The sequence below is a fragment of the Pholcus phalangioides genome, unplaced genomic scaffold, assembly GCF_987345545.1.
Source record: "Pholcus phalangioides strain wild (caught in Gottingen) unplaced genomic scaffold, Ppha-v1.0 ptg000012l_1, whole genome shotgun sequence".
NCBI classification, from domain to species: domain Eukaryota; kingdom Metazoa; phylum Arthropoda; class Arachnida; order Araneae; family Pholcidae; genus Pholcus; species Pholcus phalangioides.
In genome coordinates, this window is record NW_028301605.1 from 23967062 (window position 1) to 23978122 (window position 11061).

General features: G+C 38.5%; 1 non-coding gene across 1 annotated transcript; it reads right to left on the bottom strand.

Moving 5' to 3' along the window:
- Nucleotides 1–9359: 9359 nt before the first annotated feature.
- Nucleotides 9360–9433, bottom strand: TRNAS-GGA (transfer RNA serine (anticodon GGA)). Its single transcript has one exon. It is a non-coding gene; the product is annotated as a tRNA-Ser (tRNA).
- Nucleotides 9434–11061: the final 1628 nt, after the last annotated feature.

Here is an 11061-nt window from a genome sequence, read left to right on the forward strand (position 1 = left end):
TCCAATCTTGGTCCGTTACTTTTTCTCACCTTTGTAAATGACTTACCGTTGTCTCTTCAAAATAGCCGCTGCTTCATGTTCGCTGATGACCTAAAACTTCATCGATCAATTCAGTCCATAGAAGACTGCTTGGCTTTTCAAAATGATATATTGCATCTGAATGATTGGTGTCGTGACAGCAACCTTGGTCTGAATGTTTCAAAGTGCAGTGTCGTTTCATTCACGCGAAAATTACATCCATTGCTTTACGATTACACCGTAGATACAGCAGCTATAGAAAGAAAGAGCATGGTAATAGATTTAGGTGTAATTTTCAAGGGTGATTTGAACTTTAGCGCTCACGCGGAAAGTGTCTTGTCGAAGTCCAACAAGTCACTTGGCTTTCTCGAAAGGTCGTCTGGGCCATTCACCTCAGTTCCAGCGATGATACGGCTGTATTTCGCGTATGTCTTGCCCTCACTCGAATATGGCTCAGTGATATGGGGCCATATTCCTGCAGTGATGAACGTACGTATTGAACGTGCACAGAAAAAGTTTTTGAGGTCATTATTCCGAAAGACTTTTGGTGTGTACGTTCCAGATGCGCCTACTTCGGATCTTCTCTCTTTTTTCAAGATGACATCTCTCGATAGCAGACGTACTAAGCGAGATCTATCATTCCTTCATAAAGTTCTTCACGGCAGAATCGACGACTATTATTTGACGAGCCTAATTAATATCTCCGTGCCATCTCGCGAGCGACGGGCTCATAGTTCCCGAAATGTCTTTCACTTTCCTCGTGCACGCACGAACATTTTAAATGTTTCACCAATTTTGCGAGCATGCAAGCATTATAATACGGGTGAATTCCCTGATATATTTCACAGGGATTCCATGTTCTACTAGGTACTGTATGAATTTGTATATATTTTATATTTTCTCATCTATTTGGTTGTTTTGTCTTCCTCATATTGAATTCTCAATGTTTGCTTCCGTTGCGCATATATATTTGTGTATTATACATGTGTTGATGATTTTTTGTTTAACGTGTAAATTATTATTATTTACTTTTCTATTGATTTTCATTAATTTTCCTATCTCTGTAATTGGGCTCAGCCTGTTGAGGTGTGTAAATAAATAAATAAATTAATTAATTAAAGGATAGAAATACCATTCAACTCGTAAGTGAAACATGGGTTGTTCGAACCAAAATGAGCGACCATGCACTTATCAACCCAGATGTCTTTAGAGACGGGACGAGGGTGCATTATCAACACAAAAGGTCATGCTGCATTTACTTGCCCTTACCACAATCATATTCAAACTCGTCTGGACCCGTTCCCTATCGCTTGGATCCCCGACTAACACCATAAGCCTCACGTGATCTGAGAATTTGGCAACAATCCCGTCGATACCCTGGCAGAGTTTGATGATAAAAAAGTGAAAAAAAACCGGCCCAACGATACTTCCTTAAGGGACTCCACTCTTCACGCCGGTCTAATCTGAAAATTCGCAGTTCACCACACCATAACGCATTTTGACCTATCTCTCAAACACGATTTTATCCAATTAAACAAGTCACTCCGACTCCCACTCTCACGTAAACGATTCGAGAGTTTATCATGTTGGACCTGATCGAATGCCTTCTGGAAATCAAGATATACAACAACGACGTTTTTGCCTTTTCCCAAAGCCTTAGGTCACGTGATCATGGAAGAAAAGGATAATATTGACACTGACCTCCTTTTTCCTGCACGAGAATATCTCCAGGTTAAGAAATGTTCCATCAGCTGCCAATTCTTTTAAATATCTGTTTATATTTTTCTCCCATTAGTAGTGTTTAGATCTAACTCAAGCACATTGGTATATAATACACTACATCTACACCGTACAACCTCATCGAAAACATTCTTCTGAGGGATTTCTAACAAATTGGATGCATGCAAGAACGTTTTTTTGAATGCGTGCGCGCAAGTGACCCATCAATATCCATATTGTCGGAGTTACGTTTGTTTCGTGTTACTGGTGCTGCCACCTGTCTTTCATGTTTTGAAGTGATAATGACAAATGTCGGGATTTTCAACTTACACACGAATCATGCAGAAGATCTGCTTGCTCCATTTTTAAATGGGATTTTTTTCGAATGGCAGATTGGATTGCGGATTACAATTACATTCTATATCCATATGAATTCTTGGGAGGGGGCTAAGCCCACTTATAAAGTCTATTGGGGATGGGAGGTCCTCAGGATCGATTTATATGCCCAATATAGGACAGAAAAGCTAAACTTCTACTGATTTACGTTCATACGCAATGTGGATTGAGCAAATCAAATTTATCACTCGAAAATAAAACAATTTAAAACTCTAAAGAGTGACAAAGTGAACATTTTCCCCAAAAATAAGAGGACAGCCGAACAACATTTAACAGAAAGAAAGAGCTTTTGTCCCGTAAAAACAGGACTCATGGCCTGCGTATTAAAATCCGTAAATTGCAACGCACGCCGAAAATAATCTTGATTGCTGCACGTATTAGAGAAAGGTTGGGCACCCCTGATGTAATTGGTAGATATTTTGAAAATATATTTTGGTATTTTCCGGACTGTGTGTGCAGCGGCATTTGTTGTGATAATTAGTGATTTACTTTTAAAAATATTTCTGACTGAAAATCCACTATTTTTCCAAGCACAATGTAGCAAACGTTGAATTCCATCGCTTTTCCCCCATTCTTTCTTTTAAATTCATTTTCGAAAACAGTCCGTCACTTTCGGGACACCCTTTTGTATGAAATTTTTAAAGCTTAATTTAACTTATGAAATACAGTGCTTCAATAATTTTACATTAATTTATCAATCAAGTCTCGATATTCCATCCTCTCCATGTAGACTAAGACCATCCTAAGATTCCATTGGCTCATTTGAATACTAGTACATTTACAGGAATTTTACCGAGTAAGAGTATTTTGAGAAAAGACGCGTTCCTTCTTCGTGTACTAAAATACTTGTCAACAATACACACGTGCATATTTATAGTACATACACCTACACACGTTCAGTATATATATATATATATAGAGAGAGAGAGGAGTCTCACTCTCAAAATCTCCATTCCTGCAGGGTATCGCATTCCTAAATTACGCAAGTCGTGTGTGTGTGTGCAAAAGAGGTAAAGAATTCGAATTTAAGTGGAAGTTTTCCACGGATTCCCGAAATCCCGTCGGAAAACAGAGATAGAGAGAGAGGAACGAGAGAAAATCCCAGCGTTGAGCGCTAAAATTCCCAAAGTGTATAAGTCGCATTCCAAGTTCCTGATGTGACATTTTCAAATAACGTCATTCCTCGGCCGTAATTGCGTCGGGGGTGGGCGTCTTTTCTTGAGTAAAAGAGATCGACTGAGCTTTTCATATTTTCCTGAACGTTTTTGGTCATTAGTCAACCTTATATGCGATTGATTTTTCCCGTGAAAAGCGTTGAATATCTGCTTCTTCTCTGACTGAGAAACGCATTTGAATATCCGGTATATTTCCTTCCTTTCCAATTCCATAAAGATCAAAGCACTCTACGTATTCTAGAAGTAGGAAAACCTATCATTCACTAATGCCTAACATGGTAATAACAATCTATGGAGGCAGTTAATCCTCTTGATTCACCCACCATGAAAATGTATTATTATTGTTATTTTTTTTTTTTTTTGACCTGGAGATATAAATTGTAAATTGGTGTTTTCTTTCTTTCTTCCTTTCAAATCGAGCGCAACTCCGGTTTATCGCCATGGGCAATTTACTACCGAACGAGTAGTGCTGGAAGTGTGAGTGTGTGTACTGAACAGTCTCTGAGTGCATGCAGTGTTGTTTCTGATTTTTCATGCTGCCATCTATATTTCAGAAATGAAGTGAGCGAATTATAATGATTGAATATTTGCAGCGTCTGTAGGAATGTTGCTCTCTGTGGCGAAACTTTTCAATGAGGGAAATGTAAACTAGTGCTGTTAGCATATTTTTATTGAAACAATGCATTAACACAGGGATTTAATTTATTAGAATTGATTTTTTTTTTCATATTTATCAAATTCACCCATTGAACTAGGGTATTATGCATAATATCAATAGTGAAAGCTATAAATTTCTAATATTTGTGATATGAACCAGGTATGGTTGGATATTATGTATAATCACATTTAAGTGATTTTTTTAGTATTTATCAAATTTACTCACAATGTAAAAATATTATGCATAATCGCCAGTAAAACTGATAAATTTATCAACTTGCAGAGACTATCGATGATTATGTACAATAAGTGATCTATCACATTTATCGTGACATATATATGTTACGGTAAAAGCCCGAAGTTTTACCAAGTCGAGTTGGTAAAAGCCCGAAATATGCTTGAAAACGTATATATTTCGGGCTTTTACCAAGCACTTCGGCAAAAGCTGACATTTAATAACTTTCATAAAAATTAGTAAAAATGCGGATTTTCTAATTTTAATAAATTTGAAAGCTTGTCATTTATTAATAACAACGATCCCGGTGCTAATTGAAATCTTAATTAATTAACAAATTAGTCGTTCAAATTCGTGAAAATTAGTAAAATTGCGAATTTTCTGATTTTCATAAATTAATTAACTACTTTACAGTAGTAAAACTTTGTGTCTATAGAGTCGCTAAGCAAGTGACGTAATAGTGATATTGACCAATGACCGTCACCCCAATGTTAAAATCCTGTGCATAGTACGGAATAACGCGATCCGGCCTTTGATCACGTGACTTTTTTTTATGACTAAGCCATACCTGTTTAAATAATTTCTACGGACATCAATGACTGAAAAATAAATAATTGCGTTGGGAATTCCTTTGAATCTTTACGTTTTCTATATAACTCATAATAATGGAATAGCGAATTGAGATTTGATGCCACAGCATTAATACCGAGTTTCCTCTGCAGGATCGGGTCAAGAAAAGAAGAAGGAAACAGGGAAAAACCTACGAATATAAGGCGAACTTCTCGGCATTTAATTGATAAGGTTTCAAACTTTCGCTTCATCAGTCACGTCCAGTGGTCCGTGAAGATGGCCGACGTTATTGGAGCGTTCATTCACAGTCTTCCGCGATGTGTAAGCGCATGATTGGGCTGTGGAAAAGCTCACTCAGCAAAGCATCTCTCGCTGACTGCCCCGTCCATTCTTTCTGGTGACACCCTTCGATAAATTGGTCGCTCACATATATATATATAACACTGTACTTCTCTTTTATACTGGTTGGTCTGGGACAGCTGCCTTTCAAGTAGACAACAACGGTTGCCCCTTGTCACCTTCAAGGTAACATGACTATTACATTTAGATAATCGTCGAAAATCCCTCCCCCCGCTTATATCTTTCCCGAATTCCTTGGTGGTGTTTAATTGATGGATTTATTAGAATACCAAATTAGCCATTGTTTTGAAAAATTAAACTACGGGAGATCTATTCTACTACTACTACTACTACTCAATCTCCAAACTTCCAGACCAACCGTGACCCCCCCCCCCCTCCCCCTGCTCTGTATGGTAGAGGTGCTCAACGTTTTTACAGTCGCGAGCGCTGCCAGTGCTCCATCATTCAAAGAAGAGTACCCTTACGGCCAATTTGACAATGCGAATGTATGAAAACAGGATGATTTCAGTTCTTAAAAGCAATTAGTACAAGGTGTTTAAGGTATCCGACTACCTTTCTTGTCACTTTTCTTGGAAATGGTTCTAGAGTGAACTTTAAATACATTTTTTGATAGAAAGTGTCTCAAAATGGTGAAAACAGTGACAGATTTTGGTCTATCTATTATATTTTCTATGAAAAAGTCGTTTATATATGTCAAAATTTTAGGCAAAATTCATGTGATATTCGAAACACGAGTGCAAAAACTTTTATTAATGAAATGCTTTGTGATTTTCACAGAGCATTTAGCTAGTAATGTTGCAGGTTATGAACCAAATTTAAAGGATTGCATGATATGCTCATAAGTTACACCAAAATATGCTGATGTACGTGTGAATTTTTTGAAATTTCATCCTACATTTTGTCTATAAAACACTGTAATTCAAAAAATATATGTGATAGACCTTAGATTTTGGTTCATAACCTCAACAATATATAGCAAAATATCACATTCAAATTTCGTAAGGATGCAATGCATCAATTTTTACAAATCATGTCACAAAGTCAAGTAAAATGTCAAAAATAGCATTCTTCGTAAAACACGTTCAAAGTCTTTATTCGCGTATTACTTGTATGTAAAAACGCAACACTAAAGTGAACGTAACTTTGATTCTATAACCATCATATAAACAAAACAAGACCCGTTTTGGAATCACAACAAATAGGGCTTTTATAAAAAATGACAATCCATATTTTCTTCCAAAATGACGTTTTCAACGTAGTCGGATACCTTAATTGGAACGATGATCAAGAGCTCGCGAGCATGAAATCGGACACGAGCATCGAGCATTATTGGTACTTCAGAGAGCACCGTGGTGCTCGCGGGAGTAACGGGTTGAAGATGTCTGCGCTAGAGGATATAAGCTGGTTCGCCAATACTACTGAACCACACATGCACCTCGTCCACATTCCTCTGCGGAAATTCTAACGAATTGGTACATGTTGGGATGTGCGTGTACGTGTAGTGAACGTGTGTTTCTCTGTAATGCTTGTGCCGGATTTCACACTGGAAAAGGCACCGTAATGGTCGAATAGCCTTGGTTCTCCCTTCCTTTTCGAAAGAGGGTCACCACTGCTGCAGTCCAACCCAAAGCATTAAATTACACGTGCGATTATTCATTTGACTCCTGAATTAGAAGATAGGTGGGAGCAAATCTTGAACAACTTCGTAATTCCTCTTATACCCAGCTTCTTAATCAAAGTCACTCATCTGGAAGGACGTGATAGCACATTGGCAACTGGATCGGAATATGCCGGGGTCGTCACGAAGATCAACTCATGAAATCATAAAGAACGTAGATACTAGGAGAAGGGGCCTGGTCGCGGGAGCTCATTGTATTTGTCACCGGTTACACTTCGCCCCTATTCTCAATACGATAAAAAATTTCGACATATATATTACAGTGTTTTTGTGAAAAAAAAAATTTTAATATCAAAATAAAATAACCTTGATATGCTATCTCAACCCTTTAACAGGCAATGACGAGATATCTCGTGCCATCAAAGACCCTTATTTTAGCATTGGCATCCCCAGATATTTTGTTAAGTTGATTTCTCAATGGAAAACTTTTCCCCCACCATACCCCGTAGTTTGCACCTGCTACTACTAAACCACTCATGCTCCACTGCAAACTTTGTGCTGGCTTTTGTGATTGCTCTGGGGGTTGGATGCAGGTTGCGACTTCGGCTTGGTGGCTCCCCGGGCCTGGATGCTGAAAGGCTTTTCCAGCATGATTTTTTTTTTAACCGCTTATATCCCCTTTGGGAACAGAGTGGGAATAAGGTTCTGGTTTGATGGTGGTACCGATAAAAGGATTAATGAGCTTCTGTTAATATGAGATGCTTTTTAAAGAAAAGATTTCTCGTGCCCAAATCCGTCGTGGCCCTCTAGAAAAGTCGAACTTGCGTACGCTCGCAACGTCATGGAGGACCAAAGGTGCATAGAACGTTTCACACTAAGACGAGACCACCTTCATACAAGATACACTACTATGATTTTTGAGTTTAGGTATGAACATTTTTTTGGGTTTACATTTCTAGTCTGTAGAGAAAGGACCACAAAAAAGCTTCGCTCTGCTCAGGGCCGTAGAAAAACACCGAAAAGTTGAAAAAACCATTTCCTGATGGAGAAACTTTCTCATAAAATTCATGCTCAAGAAACTTCTTGCTTTTATTTGGAAGGGATAAATTTTACCAAAAACCATTTATACGAGCCATTATTTTGTTTTCAAAACCATATTTCATGTCCATCTTGACACGATACCCTGAAGAAATGCATTTAAATGTGGAAAACAGCCGTCCGAATTGCATTTAAAATGTGCCTTAAAGACAAGAAAAAAAACAAGATACATTAGTTTCTTAGCTTTTCTTTACTCTAATTTTATTCATATCATGATTCTTAGAAATTCTTAAAAAACTCTTCTGGAATTTTAAAACTGATATTTGCATATCGCATTGTTGTGAGAATTCTTCTCCCACCTGCCCCCCTGCTCCTCCTCCTCCTCCTCCCTCTTTTATAGCAGTGAATAAGGGAAGAGATGTATTTTCTGAGTTTTTCCTTAATGTATGTATTATTTGCAAAGGCCGAAGTTGGCCACTTCGCGAACTGGCAGACACAGTTGCTCCTGCCAATGTCCGAAATTCGGGCTTTCGCTGGTCCCTATATGTCGATCCCTATATTGATCCCTGTGATTCGGAGTCATACCACGTATGATACCATGATAATTAGGGAAATTTATAATTAGCCATAGCTAACCGTAATTAATATGGTTAGCTATGGCAACCCTAACGATCAAAGGAACCTGAATATCGATATCTTAGTGATTCCTGCATAGGTATTGGTAGGAATCGACATGAATAAAGGCAGGCCAAAGCCCGGGAGTTATATCACGAGTAACCTTTGTCGAAGTTTTATTGGAAAGTGATTTTGAATGTGATCATGCAGCAAGTGTGATTCTCGAATTTTAGACCGAATTTTGTATACAGAGTTTTTGGCGTATATTAATGTTCGGCCGATCCTTCGTTATATTTGTATTTTTGTTTGCACAAATCAAATGTTTGTGCACTTTTTGGATTATTTTTTCTTTTCTAATTTTTGATTGTGTACGCCGTGTATTTGTTGCATCTATGATCACCATCTATCATTCGCAATTATTTTGTATCTTTTCATATTTGCATTGTTGTTTATATGTGTGTGTGTGTATATATATATATATATATATATATAACTTGTATAACTATAGTTTTCGTGGGCCCCACTCGCGACCTGCAGGCGATGTGCTTCTCTGCAGCTGCCCATGTTCCCCCATATCTTTGTATTCATATACATCATTTCTCGTACAACAAGTGGGGAAGTGTGTGTGTGTGTAGTGCGGGGGGGGTGAAGTTGTGGGAGGGGTCCTACTGCTGGTTGGCTTGTGGTTGTGTGGCCTGGTGTGGGTGTTTGCTGGTGTTGTATGTTGTTGGATTTTTCCACCGTGGCCCGGGTCTCCTGAGACGGACCAGGTTAGATTCCCCTAGGGGGACAGAGCGGGGATCACGGTTGGTCTGGTGGCGGCCAAAGCACCAATAATGGACATTGGTTAGATCAACTGGACCAGCCAGTTTGCGAAATGGGCTTTAAGTAACATATGCGAAGGTTTTTAACAACTGGCTGTTGCGAAGATATATTTTGGAAAGAGAGAAAATTCAACTGCCCCTGCGGGGAATCGAACCCACATCCTTTCACTTTCCGGGTGAACGCCCTAGACCACTAGACTACAGAGGCACCGAATCTCTCAATCTTTCCTTGGAGCTCGTGTACACTGAAAGGGACCGTACATGGACTGCCGGACCAGAACAGGCCAAGCTCAAGAGGCAGTTGAATTTTCTCTCTTTCCAAAATATATCTTCGCAGCCAGTTGTTAAAAACCTTCGCATGGTAGCGGAGAGTGACGTCATCACTCTCCGCTGTGCATATGTTATGGTCATAGTTTGCCTAGGCTTCAGATACTGAACCAGGGGTCTTCAAACTTTTAGGCACGGCGAGCTAAATTGAAACTTCTCACGATTCCCACGGACCAATTAACTCAGATAATTAAAACCTTGATAAGCGCCTAATGAGACCTCCAGTTAAACAATGACAAAAATACAGAAATTGAAGACTAATTTATTCTGAAATTATTTCTTTTATTAATTGTTTATTTCGATGAGTTCTTACGTAAATTTTTCAACTCATTCTGAAAAAGTTTTTGGTTAGTTACTGATTACATTAATTGATACTGAGATTAATTTTTGATCTGAAATCACTTGAAATGTTTCTGTAATTGTTTTTATTGCGGTAATTCCGAAATTTTTTATTTTCCCTTGTCAATACAGCATCTTGGAGTCATTTCTTTCAATGATTGTGTAATTACTCTTTTATCGATTGTGAAATAATTTCTATCAGAAGCTACGAAATTTTTTCTCTCGTCGATTTACAAAATATATCTGAAAACTAATTCTGAAATTATTTGTTTGAATTAAATTATTTCTTTCAGTAATTCTGAAATTATTTCTTCCGTCGATTCTGGAACTATTTCTTTCCTTATTAATTATTTTAGTTCGTAATTATTTCTTTCATCATTTCCGAAATTATTCCTTTCAGTAATTCTGTATTCAATCGTTATTTAATGCTTTCAACCATTTTCTGGAAATGATCGGCGGGCCACGACAAAAACCTCTGAGGGCCAAATATGGCCCGCGGGTCATACGTTAAGACGCTTCGCTCATTGCTCAAGTTCGGACATGAACTGTAACACACATAAACATTCAGTTTCTACAAGACCGCCATGGTTCCCAGGAAAAGTCAAGCTTTCCTACCAACTGGAATTGACCAACGCACTTCCCAATCTCAAAGCAACACACCTCGACACATTGAGGCTTTCTATGCACCTGGGGTCATCGTGCCATGTTCAGTTAGGCATTTGTTAAAGCAACCCCGAGGGGTGTCATGTAGGCTTCTTCAGTTCCAGTTTGTTGAACGATGTATTCATTCTTACAAGCATGTAACGAGTGAGTCGGACGGAATATTGGTGGTTCGAGTCGATTCAGGTGGGTATCATTATATACATATTCATTGAATGTCTCTCATCTTGTTACAGATTCTATCAGAGCCTTCTCCTCACCAGAGGTCACGTGATGTCGATTCAACCTCCACTGCCCAGATCGTGTGATCGACGCATCATTCGCATCCCCGCCCAACATTTCTGGCAACTATCACAAGGAGGAATGGTCTTCCAAGAACAAGAAAATACATGGATACGTCCCATGTAGCATCAAATATTCTATTCTTTCATTGTAGGAAAGGCTACAGCTGACGCCAATACTTTTATAAGAGCCTTAGGTGAAGCTGAGGTGGTATAAAGGAGAGTGGAC